The sequence below is a fragment of the Thalassophryne amazonica genome, chromosome 14, assembly GCF_902500255.1.
Source record: "Thalassophryne amazonica chromosome 14, fThaAma1.1, whole genome shotgun sequence".
In the NCBI taxonomy this organism is placed as follows: domain Eukaryota; kingdom Metazoa; phylum Chordata; class Actinopteri; order Batrachoidiformes; family Batrachoididae; genus Thalassophryne; species Thalassophryne amazonica.
This window is the reverse complement of record NC_047116.1, coordinates 43,466,308-43,492,971: the sequence shown is the minus strand read 5'-3', so window position 1 is coordinate 43,492,971 and position 26,664 is coordinate 43,466,308. Positions and strand designations below refer to the sequence as shown.

At 39.2% G+C, this 26,664-nt stretch overlaps 1 long non-coding RNA gene across 1 annotated transcript; it reads left to right on the top strand.

Annotated features, from left to right (window-relative positions):
- Nucleotides 1–2,904: 2,904 nt before the first annotated feature.
- On the top strand, nucleotides 2,905–21,587 carry LOC117525393. Its single transcript, XR_004565034.1, has 3 exons — nucleotides 2,905–2,916; nucleotides 19,076–19,082; nucleotides 21,505–21,587. It is a non-coding gene; the product is annotated as an uncharacterized LOC117525393 (long non-coding RNA).
- Nucleotides 21,588–26,664: the final 5,077 nt, after the last annotated feature.

Genomic DNA, 26,664 nt, shown 5'->3' with positions numbered 1-26,664 from the left:
AAAAGTATCCGAACTTACTATTTTTTTCAAAAACCATATGGATTTGAATCACGTGTGATTGCGTCAGACAAGCTTGAACCCTCGTGCGCATGCGTGAGTTTTTCCACGCCTGTCGGTTGCATCATTCGCCTGTGAGCAGGCTTTGAGTGAGGAGTGGTCCACCCCCTTGTCGGATTTTCAATTTTTAGGAAATGGCGGAATGATTTGGGATTTTTTTCCATTAGAATTTTTTCAGAAACTGTTAGACACTGGCAGCTGGAAACCATTAGAAAAATTTATCTGGCTTTCGGTGAAAATGTTACGGGCTTGGTAGAGAATAAGGAGTGTTACTGTCACTTTAAGGATGGCCCCCAGCAGCTGTGGGGTGCGCCGTGCTCTGAAGCCGCCATCGACAGGCTGAGCGACCATTTCGTTTCTAAACGGATGGCTGTCTGGATCCGTGACCATCGTGTGCCATTTCTCTGGTTATCACAAGAGCTGGACATCAACCATTTTCCGGCAGATTTCACTTTTAACAAGAGATTTTGTCATGGAAAGCCGAGCGGAGGCTTCGCACGTCATGATGGATTCGCTACTGGAGTGAGACAAAACCACCTCCGTTTTGGTCTCACAGGACGGCTTTGAGATGGCGTTCAGACAGCTGTCGGTGGTTTTTCCATTGAGTGATTATCCGAGAAATTGTGGATGTGCCTGGACATGCCAGAACATGTCCCGTGAGGCTTCATCACGGCGTTGCTTTGCGCCATGCGGCACCGCCGCGACGCATGGAATTCCTCCGCACGTCTGTCTCAATGTGCCGAAAAAGTGCTGATGTCCACGTCTTTTCACAATTCCTGTGCTAGTCAGACGACGTCCCGGATAAAACACAGCGTCCAGTTTGGAAATGAACGGCACATTCCACTGTTACAGGAGTTTTTGTCATGGAAAGAGGAGCGGAGGCTTCGCGCGTCACGGGACATGTTCTGGCATGTCCAGGCACATCCACAATTTCTCGGATAATCACTCGATGGAAAAACCACCGACAGCTGTCTGAATTCGTCATCTTTGTCAGCTGATCGGGCCAGAAGTCTGTAACATCACCCGTCGTCCACTGTAAAAAAAGACTTGTTTTTACAGGAAAACATTGGCAGCTGTGGTTACCAGGGAATTCCTGTAAAAAATACAGCAGTTAAATGTACAAAAAAAGAGAGCTCTTGTTTGTAGATTTAACAGTTCCTTTAATGTGAGTCAGCCGTGGTTCATTCACTGTAAATCCATATACATGTTATGTCTGTAATGTTATCTACTGTGCTGCTGTATGTTTTACAGGAATTCCCCGGTAACCACAGCTGCCAGCGTTTTCCTGTAAAAACAAGTCATTTTTTACAGTGTAGCAATGCCCTGATGATTGAGCAGATAATGTGCCTTGTACCTATTTTGCCAGTGGACAATTTATGTATTCCATCGGTGATGCTGAACATCTGAGATTCGCAAGGTAGTACTTGCTCTATCTAAACTGTTGGATGCATTTGTCGTTTTCCCTGGCCATTTATCCGCAATGCAAATCAAAGAAGGGTTTTATGCAATCACGGGTAATTACTAATATTAAAATAGGTCTAATGCATGTCCATTAATTAGGCGAAGTGGGGCTTATCAAGCTATGAATATAAACCTACCGTTCTGAAGGATGTTTTTATATTTCATCTTCACCTGCTGCCAGGTGCGTTTGTCACTGCTATTGCATCTGACATATTGACAGGATTAGGAATAGCAATCATACAGTCAAGGTAGCCTATATAGGAAACATTAAATTAACCTAACATTTATTAGTAGGCCTATGCCCACCTCTGAATCATGTTTCATCTGGCCGTAATTAATGAAAGAAGGTCATTATTTTACACATATCAGACATTCCACAGGTTAATCATCTGTAACAGATTTGGGGAACAATTGAATTGTACGTACGCATTTACCCGATCAGCAATACGTTGCCAACAAGCCTGTCTTGCTTTATTGGCAGACGATGTGTTCGATTTCCCCCTTAACATTAATTTAAATTCCTCGTAGCTCCGCATAATAATCGTGCATTCTTCTCCAGTAAAGTAAGGTGACCGCGCCATCATTGAAAAATGGTGACATACACTGCAACCCGCCCCTTTTATGTGAACGCGCACATACTCCACTTAGGTTAACACAGGTTCAACAAATCAACATCTTATTCAGCGTCGTAGTACCGATTAACACCACTTGAGAAAACCAGGTTTTGTCAACCCTGGTTTAAGAGGTTGACCCTGGGTTACATCTGAGTAAGTTAACCCCGCTTCGTAGTACAGGCCCCAGGTTAGCCAGTATTAGTGGCACAAGTTGATAAACAACACATTATGTGTTATTACATTCATAAATAGAAAATAGCAACAAGTCCACAGACAGCAATTGGACAGTACTGTGTGTAAGATTTATTATATAACACAAAAAAGAGACATAAATTCTAAAAACAGCACAAACTACAGTTTTCATTGTTTGTTTTGCTCAAAGCAGCCATCTTGGATTGGATTCCAAATCTACAGGGTGTAACTGGTAAATTCTGACCTCCATTTACAAATGGAACATACCATTAGACAAGACACTTCATCTGCATTGTCGAAGTACAAATGTATAGTGGCCTCAGCTGGATAAGTAACTTCCAATGGTCTTCTGTTAAGTCCTGGGTAATCAAACACGCTTATCTGTTTAATGTTGCAGAATCTGGGGATAAGCACCAGCACCATGTTGCTGGTTTTGAATTTTATCATGTTCCTCTTCCTTGTGTTCTGATTTGGTGTGTTACATATTAATTGTATTTAACCCGCTTATGCCCAGATTTTTTTTTTTTTTTTTTTTAAATAAGTGAAAAAAGCTGCATGAGTACCTTTGAGATTTATTTATTTTTTATTGTGTGTAGCAAATGACAGTAATACACTTCAGCAACAATTGTTGCCAGTCAGGCAAAACGGGTTAAAAGTGTGAAGATTTTGAACGTGTTTTGGAAAAGGCTTCATAAATTTCAGCCCGCTGTTAATCTAACAGCCCAGAATCAACAGTAAAATTCTTTAGTACAAAGCAAAAACAACCGATGTGAAGATGTCCAGCGTTCGTGATTGTGCATGTTGGATGGAGTAACACATTTAGCCATGAAATGGATTGGCAGAGTTTTATTTTGTTTTTTGGCCCAGTGACTTTTGATTCTTTAAATATTGGGGACCACACACACACACACACACACACACACACACACACACACACACACACACACACACACACACACACACACACACACAAACAAACAAAAGTGCAGTAATCGCTACACAGTTGACCAAATTTACATGTAATTACCATCAGATTAAAGCCGACAGTCTAACCCCACATTCACATTTATTACATGCTTTCAAATCTAATATTCTGTGATCGAAAGCTAAAAGAACAAAAACCTTCTCAATGTCCAAAAATTTGTGAACCAAGCTTGGACTGTTAAGTAAATCCTGGCTTTTCCTGTACAACCAAACTAGACCTAGGACACCATGTCAGCGCTAAGGCCTTGGGTCAAGGAATGTTCTGGAACAAAAGAAGGCTAACATGAGAGTTTATTTATCGTAGGACAACTAAACAAGACTAAACCATGAAAGTTGGTAATTAGAGACGGATGAAACAACATTCGGTCTCCTTGATGCCATTGAGGTTTTTGTCACAAGGAGAAACAAAAATGCAAACACAGAAGCAGATGGAAACTATAGTCTCTCTCTCTCTCTGGCACACATAAACACAATTAAAGTACTATGGTGGGAATTATATATAATGCATCTGTGAATCATAAACTCCACTTGATTTAACCTTAATTTTTTAATTAATAAATACATAAACAATACATTTGATGAGATATGTTTTAGGTTTTCTGGAGTCTCACATAAAACCTGATTAGATTAGTATTACATTAGTCTCAACCCTGATGTAGTCTTGAAATGGCAGACTGTTTTAACAAAAACTGCGGTTAAAAACTCCCAGTCCAAATACTTGGCACCATTATTTTTTAATCACATACTGCAATGTAGAATATCTTTAGAAACAAATGGAACTCACAAACCTGAATTCCATATCACATTAGACAAGGCCAGGATTTGGTTCAGTGAGACATCAGCATCAATTTGACCTGCTAACGCTTAGCCTAGGCTTGTGTGTCATACATCACAGTGACAAAGTGAGGAATGTTGGGGTAAGTTTTGATCCTACGTTGTCCTTTGACCTCCACATTAGAGATTTTACGAGGACTGCTTTCTTCCACCTGCGAAATATAGCGAAGATTCATCCCATCCTGTCTATGGCTGATGTTGAGACCTTGATTCGTGCATTTGTTTCTTCTAGATTGGACTACTGCAATGTTCTATTTTCTGGTTTTCCGCAGTCCAGCATTAGGGGTCTCCAATTGGTTCAAAATGCTGCTGCCAGACTTGACAGGAAATAAAAACTTTGACCACATTACACCCATTTTGGCATCTCTTCACTGGCTTCCTGTCCCTGTGAGATCAGATTTTAAGGTTCTGTTGTGAACCTGTAAAATTATTCACAGACTAGCACCTCCCTACTTAGCTGTCCTACTTAAACCCTATGTACCAGCCCGGGCTCTGCATTCTCAGGGTGCAGGACTACTTTGTGTGCCTAGGGTGAATAAAAAGTCTGTGGGGAACAGAGCTTTCTCTTATCATGCACCTGCTTTGTGGAATGATCTCCCTGCATCAATAAAACAGTCAGATTCTGTAGAGACTTTCAAGTCCAGACTCAAGACGTACTTATTTTCCCTCTCATATGGCGAGCATACTGGCATAGTATGTTACTATGCTTTCTACCATTTTAAATTCATTTTATTAGTAAAGAAAGTGGGCTGCAGCCTCAACTTTATCTAAAGTCTAGGTCTTTTAGTGAAGCTTAGGGCTAGTGGCCGGCGATCACCTTAGTATTTCTTCTGTTTTTCTTGTTGCTTAATGTTGACAAATTATACTGTATTTGTTGTCTTTCTGATGCCTGATTGTTTTTTCTCTCTGTTTGAGGTGCGGCTCCATCCAGAGATGGGCATGGGTGTCTTCTTCTGCAGGCCTCCCGTCTGGTGCACCAGTATGGACTCCCAAAATTTCCTGTATATTCGTATTGTCAGTTGTGCTGGTAGCATGGTCCAAACAGAGGGTCACCCCTTTGAGTCTGGTTTGCTTAAGGTTTCTTCCTCTAAATCATCAGAGGGAGTTTTTTCTTACCACTGTCTCCTGTGTGCTTACTCTGGGGGTTGGTAAGGTTAGACCTTACTTGTGTGAAGCGCCTTGAGGCAACTTTGTTGTGATTTGGTGCTATATAAATAAAATAAAATAAATCAATTTCAGAAATGAGTTAGATCAGGTGGGGCAGCACAGTGGCTTAGCGGTTACCAAGAAGGTCATGGGTTCGATTCCCATCTGTGGCCTTTCTGTGTGGAGTTTGCATGTTCTCCCCATGTTTGCATGGGTTCCCTCCGGGTACTCTGGCTTCCTCCCACATCCAAAGACATGTGGGTTAGGTGAACTGGGAACTTTAACTTGTTTAACTTGGTGTGCGTTTGCATGTGGGTGTGAATGTGTTTGTTTGTCTATATGTGGCCCTGCAACAGACTGGCATCCTGTCCAGGGTGTACCCCGCCTTGCGCTCTATGACTGCTGGGATAGGCTCCAGCCCCCCGCGACCCTTAATTGGACTACGCGGTTGAAGATGACTGTGTGTGAGTGAGAGTTCAATCAGGTGGTGTCGTGTGTATCCATGGAAGAAAGAGTGTAGATTTCAGTGGGTATGATGGAGAAAGGGAACAGAGGTGATAAGGAGGTTAGAGGTAGGTATAGTGGCTAGGACAGAAATGTGGAAGGGCAGATGGTAGAGATTTTGTAAAAATGATTAAACTACATCTCTCAAACCAAACCAAAAAGGCTGAGGAAAACCCTAAAAAGACCTAACTACTGTTTGCAAAGCCTTTCATAGATAAATCACAGTCTTTCTGAGATAATGATCTGCAGACAAATGAAAGCAAAGTAGAGCTTTTTTGGAATGCAGTGCCTCAGTTTGTTTAGAAGGGATGACATGATTAAGGAAAACATGCATAAGGAAGGAAAATAGGGTATTATTTTCCATAAGGAAAACAACCACTTATCAATAAATAAAATAAAATAAAATAAATGGAGTGGCTTTAGTTCTGGAGACACAGAATATATCAAACAGTGATGAAATCGGGAGATCATCAAGGCATTTTAAAATGTTTCCTGAGCATTGCCAGAACACAAGGGTTGAGGCAAGATTCAAGTTTTTTTAAGCAGGACAACAATCCAAAGCACACACACAGTACCAAGGAATGGTTGAAAAGGAAATGATGTACTATTTTAAATGTCCAGCCATGGTTGCTGACCTAAATTCCAAGTGCCAGAAGCTTTAAGATGGCTAATACAAAAAAAATTAAACATGTCATTGCTGCCAAAGGTTAGGCAACCAAATATTGTTGAAAGGTGCCAGTAATTGTGTCCAGGATACATTTTTCTTTTTTTGGTATAAAGCATTTTTTTTTTGAGTAATTTCCATTTTATATGTATATTCTCATTATTAAAAACTGATTCATTAACGTTTATTACGATTCTGAATCATGTACTTGAAAATGAAGGATGCCATTTTTTTTTGGACCAGGAACATAAACATTTTCCTTTATTGAGAGATTATTTTATTGGTGGAAACAGGCTTTCTGGGACCAAAACCACAGTGAAATAAATTGGCCTCATACAGAATCCAACACAATCTTCTCATTGTTAGCCAAAAACGCAAACAACTACCCCATTGTTTCAACATCTCTCAGAAATGGTTCTAAACATTATATATATATATATATATAACTTATTGTAAAACTAACAGAATAGAAAGTACATGAATATAAATCCAGAAAATCTAAACGAAAACTAAATCAATATAATGCTAATTGATTATATGTTAACTGCATGATAAATCTAATATATACAGCTCTCCGTGTGTGTGTGTGTGTGTTTGCTATAGGTTGAAAACGTACATAAAATAAAAACCAGTTGCATAATTAGTGAACGTCACTGGGTTGATATAAATAATACATAAAAGGGGACACAATACAGAACACAAAAAAATGTAAAAAAAAATGCCACTCACAAGATGCAAACCTGTAAGCTCTGATTAACAGATGAAACTTTACCACTACCATCGCTGGCCTGTAATCAGAGGGGGAAAATGCCTGAAATCAACAAGGACATGAAGGAGGTGTGCTGTGTGTGGCCACTGCAGCTCGGTGCAAATGTGAAAGATGTTTTATATATTTCCACGTGAGGACAGCAGGCAGAGACACGCGCCTCACAGAGGAATGGTGTAAGTTCCTGTCCTTCCAAACACGGAACATGTTCTCAAGCTGGGATATCCAGGAGAAGAGATCTTTACAGCCACAGCTGTCCATTCAGTGCCCAGACCAATGTGTCACTCTCTGTGTTATGTGGTCATTCATTTTCATTATTTTTTAGGTAATTGCGTATGTAGATATTGTCATAATTATTTATATAGCTGTCCTGACGGTGGTTTCTGTGTTTGTAATGTGTGCACTGAGCTGCCATCCACCTGTCAGTGTGCCGCGATCAGCTGACAGGCCCCTCCCCATGCTTTGTGCCATCAGACCTCGTTGTTCGGTCCCTGTGTGATCAGATCTGTACATACATATGAAAATGAATGACGACACCATCATCATTTTAGGTTATTACATCTAACCCTAACCCTTGGTGGACGTAATAACCTAAAATGAACTCAATAGAAAATTAAGGAATATAAAGCTTACTGAAGATAAGGTTAACTCAAATGTTAACTGAAATTAAAACTACTTGAATGTCACACCAACATTTGATAATGTAAATAAACCATAGTTCCAATCACGAATTAAGAAAAATATGCTGTTGGGTTCCCAGCAATAATTTTGCAATAATCTGAGAGTAATAATAAACTAATTTTGTGGTGTTGTACCCAAGTTTTACAGGCCAAGTAGTTGATGAAATGACTAGATGAAGGGAGTGGAAGCATTGTGCTCTGTGGGAAGGAGTTTTGTCATTAGACAAGAAGTTATGGAATCAGCTCTCATCAATCTCTGGAGGACTGTGTCTCAACCCCCATCTCACTCCCTCTGTTCTGTCTGCCAGTGTTGTCTTGGACACCATTCCAGCTCCATCTGCTGCAAGATTAGCTACACACACATACATACGAATTTAGGTTTTAGAGTAGTGCCTGCCAAATAAAACCTTGGCTGCCATGCAACCAGCTTCCAAAAGAACTATACTGTGACACAAATGGAGATTGCGTGTTTTCTTCCTCTTAAAATTAGCTTTCATCATATAACAAATTGGAAAGTATTTTCAGCACTACTTTGTATCACTGCCTACACGTGCAAGGTATCCTTTGGAGTCTGTACAAGAGAGAGAGTTTTCCATGTGAGCAGAAATAGCTGTCAAGCCTTTACAAATGGCAAAAAATATTATTATTATTAATAATAATAATAGTAATAATAATAATAAAACAAAATTCAACCCAAACTTTCACATAGACTTAACATTTTGCCCTCAACACAACCCAATTTGGAGTAAAACAACAAAATTGCAGTATGACTTAAGACTTTCATTGGTTCCATTCAATGAATTTTCATTAGTTTTAAGTAGTTCTTGTAATAATAAAGGATTATTAACCGACCGTGAGACACGGAGGTCTGATATCCCCGTACAGACAGAGCGAGTGAGGTTAATAATTAATTTATTATATGGCTATTATATATATATATATATATATATATATATATATATATATATATATACACAAACTTACAGTATCACCCAAATATGAAAGCTGCTGACAGCTCGTCGTCTGACCTGTTCGCTTGCGAACAGATGGTCCGGTCGTTAGCTGGTAAGCTTTCAATCTGTGTGATTTTTCAGATGCTGTTTAGATATTTATGGAGTATGTTGTTCATATCTGACTTCGTTTTTCTAATTGTATTTTGAGCTTCCTGGTTTGTAATGAAAATACATGTTGCGGACTGATTGTCATGGAAACAGACCGGTAATCAGCCAATCACAGCGTGTGCAGCGTCGCAGCCATATAATAATTTATAATATTGTTTGAATGAGTTGAGAATATAAAATATTAAAAATGGTAAACATTGGCTTGTTTGTTTGTCCCAATCCTCTTGTAGGTACTGTCATCATCATCATATCCTGGGATTATTTACTGCTGCGGATGCCTGTCCCTGACTTCTGGATGTCGGAGGAGAGCGAGTCCCTGGGGTCGGGGTAGGCAGCAGGTGACTAGCTCCTCGTACAGAGGCCCTCCAAGCAACTCGGTCCAGTGGGTCCATGCTGGCCATGTTGCCGACTTTCATGTCGGCCTTGACACAGTCAGATCAGGTCTTCTTGGGTCTACCTCATCCTCTTCGACCAGGCATAGCCATACTCGTGATGGTGTTGATGGCCGAATCAACACAGTACAGGTTCAATCTACAGAACCTGTACTGTGTTTTAGCCAATTTCCAACAAACATGCTGTGTGCATGAAGGTTGACCCCAGAATTGGCCCTTAAGGGTTTATTTTTACAAAGGTCAAGATCATTGGGGCTAAAGGTTAAAATCTTGGTCTATCTATCTGTTTGTTCTACTACTACTCCTAGGTTCTTTGGTTGATTACCAACAAACTTGACATGTGGATCATGGTCAACACCAGAATTGTCCTTAAAGAGCTTGTTTTGGCAAAAGTCAAGGTCATTGGAATAAGAGGTCAAAATTTTTATTGTTACTGTAATGTCCACCAAACCTGGCATGTGTATAGAGGGGTTCTGGAAATGTTCAGGTGGCATAAAATTTATTGAAGGTCAATCACTGGGGTCAAGGTAATTGGGGTCACAGGCAAAAATTTAAGTTTTTCTCTTCAATTTGCATCAAACTTGGTCAAAAAGAATCAAAGGACCTGGGAGGAGTGGGGGAGTAAACAGAAAATGACGTTGACGTGACGTTGAATTTTTTCCAGATCAAATCCCTTCAGGGCAATTCTGGGTCAACCTTCATACACACAGTGAGTTTGGTGGAAATTGATCAGTAGAATAGTGGCTCAAACAAACAAACAAGCCTTTCTCAAATTACACTAAAACCCTTTTGACACTATTCATTAAAGTTCATTTTACTTAGTTAGAACAAATGTTCTCTTCAATATTCATGTCAAAAATGCCAAAGGCTTAAAGCAGCAAGTTCAACTAAAAAAAAAAAAATCTGGTTTTGAATTGTACTGGAGGTAACTCAAAACACTGAACAAAGCATGAAAGACATTGAGCTTCAAAATCTAACATGTGGTACTCACATACATTTAAATCTTGTGGTCGAGAAACATTCTACAAAGGGAGACTGTAATTGGAAGGCAAACAAAAGACATCGGGGAGGGAAATAAAAATTCTATGTGCTCACGTTCTTGTCCATTGATGAGCTTTCTAATGACTTCATCCTCACAGTAAAACAAAGACATTCAGGTCTGTTGCTGAGCTGTTGCAAAGGCATTTAACTAAAATATTCAGGAGAAAAGCATCTTAATTATACAGATGATGAAGTACAGCCCCTGCAGTATTGTCTCCGTGTGCATTACACGGCTTCCATAATAGCATCTAATTGGCGTATGGCTCCCCAGATCTCTCCCCTTCATTGGGTACATCTGTGTTGTCTAGACCATAGTCACACTTTGCTTTTTTTCACACAAATTTACATTTATATGCACATGCACATCATCATCGCACCTCACTCTGTACTAAAAGTTGTTTGCATGTTTTCAGTCCTTCACAGCTGTTGTTAAATGTACCCATGTGAAGCACAGTTTGGATTAAAAACAAAGATGAAAGTTTTCAAGATATTCCAAGATTTCCGTGTTTTGTTTTGGGGTTGTTTTTTGTTTATGTGTTTGTTTGTTTTGTTCATAGCCATCAAATTTTTAGAGTTAATACAAGCCCATGATCCATTTACAACTTGTTGTTCACTTGTAAAATGTTTCAGAATGTGGCAAAAATTTCACATTATTTGCAATTGAAGCTTTCTTTTGGGGGGGAGGTGGGTGGGATGGCAATATGGCCACAAGTCATATTTTACCATCAAATATGACCATCGGTATTGCAAAGAGTTTGCGCTCGTCCGTCTGTGTATGCTCAGCATGGCAGAGCCTTCAAATTCACAGGAAACATTCTTGGGACACAGACCTTGGACAAGTTCAAAGATGGTCAACCTTGAAATATTTTAAGAGGTATATTAAGAAGTTAAGAAGTCACATTCTGTTTCATTCTTTTTTTTTTATTTTTATTTTGAGTGGCGGAGGTGACAGCGAATCAGACACAGAGTAGAGCTGCACCATGATATCAGTGGCAGGTCTCTCTAAAAATACTTCATTTATGTGTTTATATAACTTGTTTCTCATATATTCTGTAAACGTTAGCAAGAAATAAGCACTTCTAAAACTGAAACGCTGTTTTTGGAACCTAAAAACACCTCTGAAGTCATTCATAAGACATTTAGTGGATGTTAGCATGGTGACGTCAAAAGCTGGTAGCTAGCTAGAAATTATGTTTAGTTTGTGTATAAATTTAACCCCTTTGTCATATATTATGTAAAACTAGCAAGAAAAAAAAAACTTCTAAAACTGAAAATGCTGTTTTTGTAACCTGATAACACCGCCAGAGTGATTTAAATAACATTCCGCGGACGTCAGTTTGCACACTAACTCAAAGCTAACTTCCACTTTTGTCAGAAGCACATAAATGTAAAATTTTCATATTTACAATTGATTGATTGATTCATTGATTGATAGAGGGGTTTTATTAAACATGTACAAATTGTAAGACAATATAATCTTAATGTTGTTGTCCATATGGCTGCTCCCGTTTTGTTCAGGGTCGCCACAGCGGATACAGCCAGAGCCGCATGCCCTTCCTGATGCAACTCCAGTGTAACTTGGAGAAACACACACAGCTGCTGGTGTTCCAAAGAGGCCTCCCATTCAAGTACTAGCTAGGTCCCACAGTGCTCAGGTTCTGAGATCTGATGGGATCAGGCTGACACAGAGAAGATCAGCTGAGCTGCACAAAAGGATCTTAATAACTATATATATATATATATATACACACGAGGTCTGTTAGTAAAGTATCGGACCTTTTTATTTTTTTCAAAAACTATATGGATTTGAATCACGTGCAATTACATCAGACAACCTTGAACCCTCATGGGCATGCGAGAGTTTTTTCACGCCTGTCGGTTACGTCATTCGCCTGTGGGCTGGCTTTGAGTGAGGAATGGTCCACCCCTCCCATCGGAATCTCTTTGTCTGAGAACTTCCTGAGAGACTGACGCTTTGCTTGATCAAAATTTTTTCAATAACTATGAGGCACATCGAAGTGGACACCATTCGAGAAATTCAGTTGGTTTTCTGTGAAAATTTTAACGGCTGATGAGAGATTATGGACTGTTGCTGTCGCTTTAAGGACTGCCCACGGAGCGGGACGTCGCGACGTGCCCTGAGCTGCCGCTGTCTGCCTGTTTCGAGCTGAAAGCTTCCAAATTTAAGCCTCTGTTGACCCAGGACGTCGTGAGAGAACAGAGAACTTTCAGAAGAGGTCGAGATCAGCAGTTTATCCGGACATTCCACTGTTAAAGGAGATTTTGTAATGAAAGAAAGTGTGGACGGGTCCGCGCGTTGGGACGCAGCCGGCGCCGCGCGCTGCCACAAGAAAAACACCTCCATTGGAAGCCTTAAGGACAAGTTGGAACATGTCCAGCTGTTAAACAATTTCTCAGATACTCACTCAACTGAAAGCCATCAAAAGCCACCTGGTTTTTACAAATGGTTATCAACACGGAGGTGTTTTTCCTGTGCCGCCGCACCGCGCCGGCTGCGTCCCGATGCGCGGACCCGTCCGCACGTCTTTCATTAATAAAATATCCTTTAACAGTGGAATGTCCGGATAAACTGCTGATCCCGACCTCTTCTGAAAGTTCTCTGTTCTCTCACGACGTCCTGGGTCAACAGAGGCTTAAATTTGGAAGCTTTCAGCTCTAAACAGGCAGACAGCGGTGGCTCAGGGCGCGTCGCGACGTCCCGCTCTGTGGGCAGTCCTTAAAGCGACAGCAACAGTCCATAAACTCTCATCAGCCGTTAAAATTTTCACAGAACACCAGCTGAATTTCTTGAATGATGTCCACTTCGATGTGCCTCACAGTTTTGGAAAAAATTTTGATTAAGCAAAGCAAAGTGAAAAAACTCTCGCATGCGCAAGAGGGTTCAAGGTTGTCTGATGTAATCGCACGTGATTCAAATCCATATAGTTTTTGAAAAAAATAAAAAGGTACGTTAGTTTTATCACAGACCTCGTATGTGTGTGTGTGTGTGTGTGTGTGTGTGTGTGTGTGTGTGTGTGTGTGTGTGTGTGTGTGTGTGTGTGTGTGTGTGTGTGTGTGTGTGTGTGTGTGTGTGTGTGTGTGTGTGTGTGTGTGTGTGTAAAATACGGCCGAGGGTATTTTAGCATTGCATTATATTTCTAGTTTTGTTTGGCTTGATTGACCTTGTGACAGACAGCCAGACATGAAATTCAACCAAATCTGGTCAGCATTGTTCAATATGTGTTTCTGCACATTAAGATTCCCCCAAACCTGATATCAGAGTGTAGATTATCAGTTGTGGAGTTTTGAGTATGTTTAAAAACCCAGAATCATTGTATCATGTTGGCTAAGCTAATCATCTGCTGCATTCAACATCAAGGTGTTGTGAAAATATCATTTGACGCAGCATTAACACACATTACAGTATCCTACTGTACTTATTCACATGTCCAAATGTTTTTATCAACATCAGTGTAGAACAGCAAGCACATAATGTTCTTGCAGAAGTTATCATTGATGTTAGTGACATCTTCTTGTAATATTCATGGTGGCTGACAAACCTGTCAGTGCATTACCGCTGCTAACTGGACAGGAGTGGGAAGCAGCAGACTGACAGCAAAAAGAAATGTCTAGCACTGACAATGTTATTTTATTAAAGGTATACATATACTTAAGGTACAAAAAGTAAAAGCACTCATTATGTGGAAAGACCCATTTCAGAATAATCAATCAATCAATCAATTTTTTTTATATAGCGCCAAATCACAACAAACAGTTGCCCCAAGGCGCAACTAATAATCTCTATCATAATTTTCTGTGTGTCTAGTATGTTACTCTGTCCGACACAAAACTTAACAGCCACACTTTTTTCATTTTTTCAAGCAACATGTAAAAAATACCTGAAGATATGTGGTAAAAAAATTTTAAGCAAAATTGTAAAGCTCATTTCTTGCAATGAAGGCACTCAGCTCATGCTAAATTTATGGGCAATGTTAGCACCTATTACCTAGCTAGCAACAAGCCAGTTATACAACATACAGTATATAAAGACTGTACATTTAAAATAAAATTTAAAAAGTGCTGCAACACAATGCCAGCATTTACCCATGATAAACAGCAACTAGATTATATAATTTAGATGAATATTCATTTCATTTTCTCAGCATTTTCCAAACAAATGCTATAGGTATCGTTGGACATCCGGGTCCCTGATGTGCGTGCACATAGCAATGCACATAGTAACCAGTGATCCGCTGAAAACAAACCGCTGTCACGCTCATTTCCTACTTGATGTCCATCACGCTGAAGGTTTCTGCCGCGGCTGTTTCTACTTAATATACACCAGTTTTCACACAGAATGCCACAATCGTGTGTTGCAGTTGGCTGTACCAACTGCAACACACGGTTTGTTTTCAGCGGCTTGCTGGTTACTATGCGTGTTGCTATGTGCGCGCACATCAGGGACCCGGATGTCCAACCATACCTACGCCATTTGACATGACCAAATCGGCAGGCCTTTGTGAATGAACAGCAGTAAAGATGACTATAGCAACAATGGTTGTGAGTGCGCGTACAGTTTGTTTTCAGCGGGGACCCAAAATGGCGGCCGTAACTACGCGGAAGTGACGTGGCCCAACCGTACCTATAATGAAAGATTGATTCAACAGATTAGAGCTAAATATTTTGGCTCTGATGATAGAAAAGTCTATTTTATTTCTGAACTCATATTTCATAAATACTACAACAAAAGAAACCTACTAAAATAATTTGTTATTGTTATTTGGGAGATTTTATATACATCATTCATTTAATTTAATACATTTAAAAAAAAACATTTTAAGTATATTTTTTTGGAGTATGTCGGGTAGCCACAGGGACTACACTAGTATATAGTCATTTGGCTTTGCCCTTGTTTTCACTCGGGCGTCACCACAGCAGATCTAAAGTGGGTATGCATGTTGATTTGGCATGTTTTACACCAGATGTCCTTCCTGATGCAACTCCATACTACATAGAGAATGGGCAGGGTCGGGTTTTGAACCGGGAACCGTCCACAACGAAAACAAGAACTGCTTGTTCACCAACCCTGCCGGGAATTGCACTAGTATATACTATATTATTATTTCATACAAATATTGGGCAGCATGGTGGCTTATTGGTTAGCACTATTCCCTCACAGCAAGAAGCTCATGGGATCAATTCCCACCTGTGGCCTTTCTGAGTGGAGTTCGCATGTTCTCCACGTGTTTGAATGGGTTCAAACACAGGCTCTGGCTTCCACCCACATCCAAAGACATGCAGGTTAAGTGAATCGGACACTTTAAATTGTCCGTAGGTGTGTCTCTTGCGGCAGACAGGCGTCCTTTCAAGGGTGTACCCCGCCTCACTCCTTATGACTGCTAGGATAGGCTCCAGCCCCACCGTGACCCTTAATTGCAGTAAGCGGGTGTAGACAATGGATAGATTATACAAATATTTCTTATTGCATTTCATCTTCACATGATGTTGTAGCATTTTTCACTTGAGTGCATTCCGGGACACTCCACATTGTGAGTACTGTTCCAATAAATGTAATAATCCAAAACTAATGCTTCATATTTTTCACTTTTGGTATAATTTGTAACTTTTTTGTTGATCAGAAACCAACCAGGCTGGGGTGCACCAAAATACACCTCAGAGCACCCACAATTTCAAAATTTCCTGGGGAAGGTTGTAGACCCTCCCATTGGTGGCTTTAGGCCTTCCATCTTTGTAGACTGCTGCTTTCATCACTGCTAAAAAAGCACCTGGGGCACTGAGTGACACTGAACAGGACGACATACGTACTGATTATGTTGCATTTATATGAGTATTTCAGCACCTACTCATTAAAGTACCCCCTCAGCCTGCACAAAGCGTTTTTATTAAAGGCGTATGGCTGAGTCATTGTGAAGCGCGCTAGCTGCAACAGATATGGTTTGACATTAGGATTAATGTGCTGTGTGCTCACAGATGACGTAGAACAAGAGTTGCTTTGAGACCGATCAGTTTAACGCCGGCTAATTATATATAAGTTGATAATTAAGAGGATGTAATATGAAAAGTCAATAGAAATGTCTTTGTCTAAACCGCCCTTATGTGGATTTCTCAGTGTGCCTGAAAACTTTGGCAAGCACGGCAAAAACCAAGGCTATGGGTGTGGTGCACATTTACAATTTTAATCTCAAGTGCGTTAGCAAGGCCTTGTGCTGAAACATCAGAGGAAAAATCCTTACTGGAAACCTCACTGGAATGCCGTTTTGTTTGTGGCGAGGCTTAAAGTGTGCCATGATGCATAATATGCAGATTACAAGGCCACTGGAAACAGAGCTAAACTTTTACAATGCAGCTTTTCATTACACAACATTTAAACCGCGAGACTTGTAACTACTGTGAACTTTAAAGTGTCAAGAAATGCTTTTGCTTTTGGAAGATTAAAGGCTCATCAAAAATGTGCATAAGTCTCCATTAAAAGCATTTACCTTTAGAAAATGCCCCATCTTGGGAAAAGGCATATATTCTAGGTGTCGAACTATGCTGTGTAAAATGCAGAAAATCCAGGTTGTGAACACTGTAACTGAAAAACAATAAGTGATATCATGTTGGAATTCACAAAACTGACAGGGCATATAATGAGGTCAAAGTCATTCTAATCTGGTGAACTTTGATACACCATGTCAATCCAAAAAGCAACTTTACATTCCACAGACATATCTGTAATCTGCTGCATGATTAGTGGATGCTGGATTGAACATAGAATAGGAACAGGTGTGCTTGTTGGTGAGATAGACTTTTGGCGCAGGAATGTACTAAATCAGAGAAATAAACCATTGTGTTCAGATTGTTATACAGTGCCATACTGGTACAGTCAAAACATAGATAAGTGAGTAAGTGAGTGACTTTGTCCATCCCAGCCAGCATGTGAAGACCATTGCTCAAAAACAGTAAATGCAGAGAAGGCTGGTTACTAGAGGGCACTAGGGTGTCTCCCCATCAAAATATTGAGAGAAGAAAATACACTCAACGTAATTAACAAATAAGAAATAAGTAGGATTTGTGCAGACTCAGATAATGCATGTGTGTGTCAGTGTCAACATGCATTTAAATGTGTTCCTACACTTCATTTCAACCTTTTCATTTAATTTCACTTCAATTAGTGATGGTAAAGCCCACTTCCTGGTTGGGCCGTTGGCCATATGAAAGTCTACGGAAGGTCCTACACTTTTCACAATCATATGACCTGAGGCTGACTGTTAATTTGAGCATAAAACTTTCCTTCAGCGACACAGCTGTATGCATTCTGGACCAATTGGCATCATTTTTACATTTTTTTAAATCCAATTTTATTAAACAATGCACAAATAACTCAAAGCCAGCATAGGGACTTCACTCACTCGCCATCACTTTGGTTGTAATAACTGGAAAATTATTGGTAAATTTACAACTGCTATGGCTTTTGTGTTCCAAGTTCAGCTGCCAGCTACTTTTGTGTTATTTCCTCTGTGTGCTTTTGGGGTCATTACACGACATTATTCAAAGCAAAGATCAGTGCAAAACACACTTTGAAATTTTAAAGCTCTTCAAAGCTCTGGATCGAAGTGTTTCAGTGGCCGAATTCATGACAAGAGGCCAACAGTGGACTAACTAAGCTACGGTACCTAGTTATAAATTGATCCCCTCACCCTGGCTTCCTCCCTGCCACCTTGAAGGCAGTGCAGTTTTTACTGCTGCAGCCTTCAACCCCCAAGCTCCTGCTACGGCCTTCACCCATTTTGCCTCAATTTGGATGATGGAGTGCTTTAAGTTTAGAGCACATAAACAATGTCAAATGTATATGTGTTGTCTTTAATTTTGATGTGTGCCGTTATTTTGGTAAACAAGTAATAATTGTGGATTAATTGCTGTATTTTGTCAGAGGTAATTGGAGTGTAAACGTAATTGCCCTTTTAGGGATCATTAAAGTTGTCTGAAATAATGTTAAATATCAATTCAATTTCAGCTTCATTTTATTTTCACTTATATAGCACCAAATCACAATAGAGTTGCCTCAAGGCACTTCACACAAGTAAGGTCTAACCTTACCAACCCCCAGAGCAGCAGTGGTAAGGAGGAGTTTTTCCTTATCAAGGTAGAATATCACATAATTCGAAGCTGAAGCAGAGAATGTAACCAAAGCACTCTGGAGTATTTAAAGCTTTGAATCAAAGTTTTCATGAATTATATTGATTATTGTCAGCAACTGACAGGTGATAGAGGGTGTGTGTGTGTGTGTATGTGTGTGTGTGTGTGTGTGTGTGTGTGTGTGTGTGTGTGTGTGTGTGTGTGTGTGTGTGTGTGTGTGTGTGTGTGTGTGTGTGTGTGTGTGTGTGTGTCTGTGTGTGTGTGTGTGTGTGTAGCCCTAGTGAAAAGTAATGTGGCCCTGTAGCAAATCCCATTTCATGAAGAAGTGAAGGGGTGCCCACCTAAAAATCAGCACCCTCAGTCACCATTAAATAAATGCTGCTGTCTTGCATCTCACCAACGTAAAACAAAGTACAGTATGAAGACGGCAAAACCTATTTCATCTGGTGAACTGTGATGCTTGACATCAATTGAAAAGAGCACTTTTGTTTTGCCAGTGTATTTATTAATCTACAGACATAATGCAACCTGCTGGATTGTTAGCGGAGGCATAAAACAATTAAGAAGTTATGAACAGTTTGTGGTTGCTGGATAAATTGACAAAAATGATAAATAGCTGTCGTAAAAGTCAGATGTAGTTTGTCTGCCTCCCAAATACTGGATAGTGTTTTCAGACCTAACAATCTAGCAACTACAAGGAGAATCATGATGCCAAGACAACAATATATACAAAAGAACAGGAAACTAAAACCAGAATTAAAGGACAGGCAGAAGGTATGGTTGGGGAAATCTGGCCATCCAGAATTAATGAATACTAGATAGAATGTGTGGCTGGGGATAGCGTCAAACTTTTTTGTTGGTTATCAATAGCCAAATGGCCTTTGTCTATGCTTCTGTGGGTGTGGCTTCGATCATGGAGAAACTGGGGAGAGCCGACATTTGCCTTTTGGTATGCTTATGTATTTTGGATCAAGGATAAATGGCGCCAAAACAGAATGGTGATAGGACTAATATTTTTGGAGAAACTACAGATATTAGCTAACAACACTGAACAAAGGACGTTGAACATTACATTTCAACTCATTATACAAACATTGCATAATTTATTACCACCCTTGAAAAATGTCAGCTACCTATTTTATAAACACTACCCAATTGAGAGGCCATGGATCACCACACCACACGCTAGTATAAATTAAAGATACTAACCTGAAACACCTCTGGCCTCTGAAAATAGAGGGGTTGTGTTTAACAATGGGCCTAATTCCTAAATGGATAATGTGTTATTTTTTGCAAACCTCTTGAGTTAAAGCTGAAAATATACACTACAATCACATCTTGATTGCTTCATTTGAATTCCATTGTGGCAGTGTAGAGATATAAAATGACCAAAATATAGTTGCTGTCCAAATATTTGTGAACCGTAAACACACATACATGTAATTTTCCTCTCACATATACACAGCCTCAGAAGGATTTATGCTTTCTAGTGCTTCAAACCCTCTGTGTTGACTTTGTGCAAAATAGTTAAGGCAACTCAGTTGAACTCAATAAAAAAAAACAACTCTTGAGTAAAACCTTTTAGGAAAGTGGTTTTTCCGCTGAGAGGTCCGTGATGTGTGTTATGTGACATGGGAATCATTACGTCTCCTAAGTTGAAAATAATCACATCAAGTGATAATAAAAGGCTGTGACATTAGTAATTACATATTCCCGACAATGATCACGCTGCTTGCTTATCAAATCGACTTGCACACTGCAGGATAAAAATACCATGAAGGGAACTTAAGGTACAACTTCTAGTATTAACTTTGTAATTACCCACAGAGGGTCTGCTGGATGTGTTTGAGCACGTTTTGGGAAACCCTTCAGTGCAAACAGTTACAATAACGGCAGTACGGCATGTGTGCGTTGGAACAGGAGTGGGAGTGACAGATTTATGCCAGTGCACTTCATCTGGAGCTCTACAGCGTGTCACTTCTTCACTTCTCCATTCTGGGAAATTAAATCATTGTAACTCTTTTCCCCAAAGTGTCCTAAAGCTCTGAGCATATGCACCTTCTTAAACTTAAGAGGTGTTTCCCAGAAGCATTGTAACTTAAAATGGGCACTTTATTTTGTTGTGAAGGTTTGCCTCAAAATGCACATGTACTGTGCCAACTCTGATTGATGCCAACACAGACTGTGTTCGTGCATGTTCACCTTTCCATATTGACTGTTTCTAAATGAAAGCTATGGAGGATTACTGAGTGCTGCTTTGGAGTACTTGGAAAAATAGGAATTGATTGAGGCATCTATTGTTGCATTTGTAGTTGTTTCCAGAGTGGAAGGTTACCGGTTCAATGCCACCCACCCCTGCCCATTCTCCGGTGTAAAACCTCTGTCAAATCAACTTGCAAGTTGCTGTAATGACCCTAAAGTAAAACAGCCAAAGGGACTTACTAATTAGGCCAATTGTTCCCATTACACAACCAGACAAAACAGCATTTTTGTCTGGAAACCCTAAAAAGCACTGCTCTTAAAGTAATAACTTTGTGACCAATGTTCTAAAATGATTGAAATTAGGAATATAGGAATTACTTGGAAACAATTAATAACTAGATTAGATAGAACTTTATTAATCCCTCGGGGAGACTCCCCCAAGGAAATTGAGGTTCCAGCATTGTATAGCAGCACACAGGGTAAGAAGCACACAGAGTATCAAAAGTGAAAGTTAAAAAAAAAAAATAAAAAAATAAAAAAATATAAATATCAATACACAAACAAATATCAGACATACTGATCACTACTGTTTTGCTGACTACTACTGCTCCTCTCCTTCCCGTCCTCTGTCTTCCTGTTACTCCTCCTCCCCCTGAGTGAGGAGTTGTACAGTCTGATGGCCTGAGAGAGACAAAGGAGTTTTTCAGTCTGTTTGTACGGAAGCCGAGAGAGGCCCTTTTTGTAATACTTTTTTTAATTCACCCTGTTATCCCGAGATAACGACATAATTAATTCAGGATCTGTAGAAAACATTTGAAACATTACTTTCAAAGACATTATGCTTCAAAAACAGGTTTGTAGTGCACTCAGAGGTACGGAAGCCGACAGAGGACTTCATATAATCTTTTTAATTAACCTTGTTATCCCGAGATAATGACATAATTAATTAGAGATCTCGAGAAGACAACACTTTTATTCCGTGATCTCGAGAAAACAGATAATTATTCCGTGATCTCAAAAAAACAAAATTATTTCATGATCTCAAGAAAACAACTGAGATTTCTAGCAGAGCTGCCTGCACCCCCCTGTGTCAGAGCAGGTAGAGACGAAGCCGGGCCAGTCTTCTGCAGAGGTGCCGCGGACTAATTTTGAAATTATCCCTTATTAAAAGACTTAATGCAATCTCTGCCTGTGTCAACCCCTGATCAAAATATTGCCTTATTAGGTGATCGATTATTCCAGACATTCTAAAGACCAGCGTTGCCTCTATACAGAATGAGATATAGCCCCGAAGTCATCATACAAGCCTCTTGGCGTAGCCTACCTGAATAACCCATTTGTCAGCTGTTTACTGTTTTCTCGAGATCTCGAAACAAAGGCTTTGTATTCTCGAGATCTCGAATTAGTTGTGTTGTTTTCTCGAGATCCTGAATTAATTATGTCGTTATCTCAGGATAACAGGGTGAATTAAAAAAGTATTACAAAAAGGGCCTCTCTCGGCTTCTGTAAGAAAAAGCTGTTCATGGATTGAAAACAAATTATATATGCATATTTTTAGATTCAAAATTAGTGTTGTATGACAAAATTTAATACGGCCATATTTTTGCAGATTAAAAATTTCTGATGGCAGTATATTAAAAAAAGTAATTCTTATGTTTCATGAATTTTTCAGTTGGTGTGGAATGATACAGAAGGTTAGGTTTATTATTATTATTCTTATTTAGTTATTTGTTTATTTTTAACTCAAGTACTGTTGCAGTTCTACTTTTAATTTTCCTCTCTTCCTTTAAAAAATGATGATTATTGCCAGACATATTTCCATTTGGTTGCACACTGAATGGCTGAAATTAAAACTAGATGGCACCCCATCATGTATATCATAGAATTCAGTTGATTTAATTTTGACTTGATCACTTTGGTTGACAAATAATAGGAGATATTATATTTTTTTGTATGTCCATGTTTAGGCAAATAGAACCTTGGCAGTGGTTTTTATTGAGTTGTTTTCTAAATTTAAATCTGTTAGGAATATAATTTATGTTGACCAAATTTTGCTGATTTTATTTGTATATTTAATTATTTATTGTGGCTGATTGGTGAGGGTATAAATTGGGAAACAGAACTCCCCACCTCCCCACCCATACACGAGTAAATAAATATATTACAATAGTTGATAATCTGTTCATCAAAGTGGGTGGTCCTTAGAGGGTTTGGTGAAATCTGATTATGGTTAAATTTGAACCTGCCTGAGATACATTCAATTGGGAAGTCCCATTCAAATTGGGTGAAAATCCGATCAGTTTTGCTCAGTGTATTACATTATGCAGGGAGGCACAGATAGAGCGCATTTCTATATCTTCCTTCAGGCATTACCTCTAGCGCACGATAAAAAATTATGCAAAAAATGGTTTCTCTTCCTGTGATTGCACAGAGTATTGCCATACATTTTCAACAAGAATGCTCACATAATCCCAGCTGATGAAAAAAAAAAAAACTCTGTCATTTGAATAATTAGTTCTTCGTATTGTGAGCATATCTGAAATATCATGTGAGTTACAACTAAATATGGACGTGACTGGGATGTGCTTTCAGTGGAAAGGTGCTGGTGTTTGACACACCACCTTCAAAACACAAACAAAATATGATGGACTTTGAGAATTTTTAACATGAAGATTAAAAAATATGTCCCCTTTAAAGTACGGCAGCACACACAAACAGAACACTGATTTTAGCATGGTCTCACCGGTGCGCATGCTTACAGAAAAGTGCATGGATTCCTCAGATGACGATTTGAACTTGTCAACAGTGTCACTCTTCACATACTGCGACGTGAAGAGACTAAAGACGTTAATCCACCAGAGGACAGATTGGGCCGTCTCAGTCTCTGGCAGACAGCAGAATGTTTTCTTGTTTTTCTTGTAATCTCACTCTGGTTCACTTCACGAAACAACAAACACACAATTTCCCACCAAACCTCCCATTTTTGATTTGATGTTGTTATCTTCCATGTGATCAACTAAACCTTGATTGCAGCTCTTGAGAAGCTGAGCGAGGAATAACCGAGTACCTGAGTTTATGTGTTCTGCACAGTAGCAAATTTCCAATATGGTCCGATCCACTTCGATAGTGATCCAACTTCACAAACTACACAGAACAGTTCCAGCTGAGGATTTTCCTATTCTTGTGTAATTTTGTGAACTGTTCTTGTGGTTAAATTGCACCTATAGTTGGTGCAACTAGTACAAGTGTAGGGTTTGTTGCACAAACAGAACACCTGCACTCTTAAACGGGACTCCCAATTTTAATAAAATAACTAAGTTAATGTAACTCAAACTTTGAAAAAAGATATAGTCACTCATCTTCATTAATTAAACTAACTCAAAAATGAATTGTTGTCATAACAACTCAGTTCCTTTAAGTGCATTTAAAAGTTTGGGGCATTTAAGTGTTGGTGATGTATTTTCAGTCCATTCCATTCACTCATTTTAATTAAGTTTATACCATTATGAAAAACTGCAAGTTCTGTTCATGGGCTGCCATTTAGCATTTTTTAGAAATTCGTCACTTTTTAATTGAAAAACATAAACTACATTTACGTAAGTTTAATTAACTATAAATTGTTAAGGTACTAAAACTTTAAAGGGTCCCTGCCACGCCATGACGTCGGCTGACTGTGTTCACATGAACACCTGGGGAAAAAAAAAAAAAAACAGAACATTGACATTTTTGTGTTTTCCAAATATACATATGCATGTAAACTGAACAGCCTGTTTTTTGTTCAGACTTATGTTCATTCAAAGTAGATTAGACGTGATACAGTTTATGATTACAGATGTTCTGTATGTGTATTTTAGACAGGAAAGTCTCCATTTAGCTTAAACTTTTTTCAACAATATTATGCCTGATAAAATTTGACAACAGGTATAGAAGTAAAATTTTCTTTTATTTAGAAATTTTTCCCCCCATCCCATGTGGGTCTACAGCTTTTCAGATACAGATTTGCAATCGTTTGCTTTGAATAAAATGTGAAGAATTACCAATCACAAGAAACTGACTAAGATAATTATAGTGGGCGATTTTAACATCCACACAGATGCTGAGAATGACAGCCTCAACACTGTATTTAATCTATTGTTAGACTCAATTGGCTTTGCTCAAAATGTAAATGAGTCCACCCACCACTTTAATCATACCTTAGATCTTGTTCTGACTTATGGTATGGAAATTGAAGACTTAACAGTATCCCCTGAAAACCCCCTTCTGTCTGATCATTTCTTAATAACATTTACAATTACTCTGATGGACTACCCAGCAGTGGGGAATAAGTTTCATTACAGTAGAAGTCTTTCAGAAAGCGCTGTAACTAGGTTTAAGGATATGATTCCTTCTTTATGTTCTCCAATGCCATATACCAACACAGGGCAGAGTAGCTACCTAAACTCTGTCAGTGAGATAGATTATCTCGTCAATAGTTTTATATCCTCATTGAGGACAACCTTGGATGCTGTAGCTCCTCTGAAAAAGAGAGCCTTAAATCAGAAGTGCCTGACTCCATGCTATAACTCACAAACCCGTAGCTTAAAGCAGATAACCCGTAAGTTGGAGAGGAAATGGCGTCTCACTAATTTAGAAGATCTTCACTTAGCCTGGAAAAAGAGTCTGTTGCTCTATAAAGAAGCCCTCCGTAAAGTTAGGACATCTTACTACTCATCACTAATTGAAGAAAATAAGAACAACCCCATGTTTCTTTTCAGCACTGTAGCCAGGCTGACAAAGAGTCAGAGCTCTATTGAGCCGAGTATTCCTTTAACTTTAACTAGTAATGACTTCATGACTTTCTTTGCTAATAAAATTTTAACTATTAGAGAAAAAATTACTCATACCCATCCCAAAGATATATCGTTCTCTTTGGCTGCTTTCAGTGATGCCGGTATTTGGTTAGACTCTTTCTCTCCGATTGTTCTGTCTGAGTTATTTTCATTAGTTACTTCCTCCAAACCATCAACATGTCTATTAGACCCGATTCCTACCAGGCTGCTCAAGGAAACCCTACCATTAATTAATGCTTCGATTTTTTAAATATGATCAATCTATCTTTATTAGTTGGCTATGTACCACAGGCTTTTAAGGTGGCAGTAATTAAACCATTACTTAAAAAGCCATCACTTGACCCAGCTATCTTAGCTAATTATAGGCCAATCTCTAACCTTTCTTTTCTCTCAAAAATTCTTGAAAGGGTAGTTGTAAAACAGCTAACTGATCATCTGCAGAGGAATGGTCTATTTGAAGAGTTTCAGTCAGGTTTTAGAATTCATCATAGTACAGAAACAGCATTAGTGAAGGTTACAAGTGATCTTATGGCCTCAGAAAGTGGACTCATCTCTGTGCTTGTTCTGTTAGACCTCAGTGCTGCTTTTGATACTGTTGACCATAAAATTTTATTACAGAGATTAGAGCATGCCATAGGTATTAAAGGCACTGCGCTGCGGTGGTTTGAATCATATTTATCTAATAGATTACAATTTGTTCACGTAAATGGGGAATATTCTTCACAGACTAAGGTTAATTATGGAGTTCCACAAGGTTCTGTGCTAGGACCAATTTTATTCACTTTATACATGCTTCCCTTAGGCAGTATTATTAGACAGCATTGCTTAAATTTTCATTGTTACGCAGATGATACCCAGCTTTATCTATCCATGAAGCCAGAGGACACACACCAATTAGCTAAACTGCAGGATTGTCTTCTTACTTATAAGGTTTTGAATAATCAGGTCCCATCTTATCTTAGGGACCTCATAGTACCATATCACCCCAATAGAGCGCTTCGCTCTCAGACTGCAGGCTTACTTGTAGTTCCTAGGGTT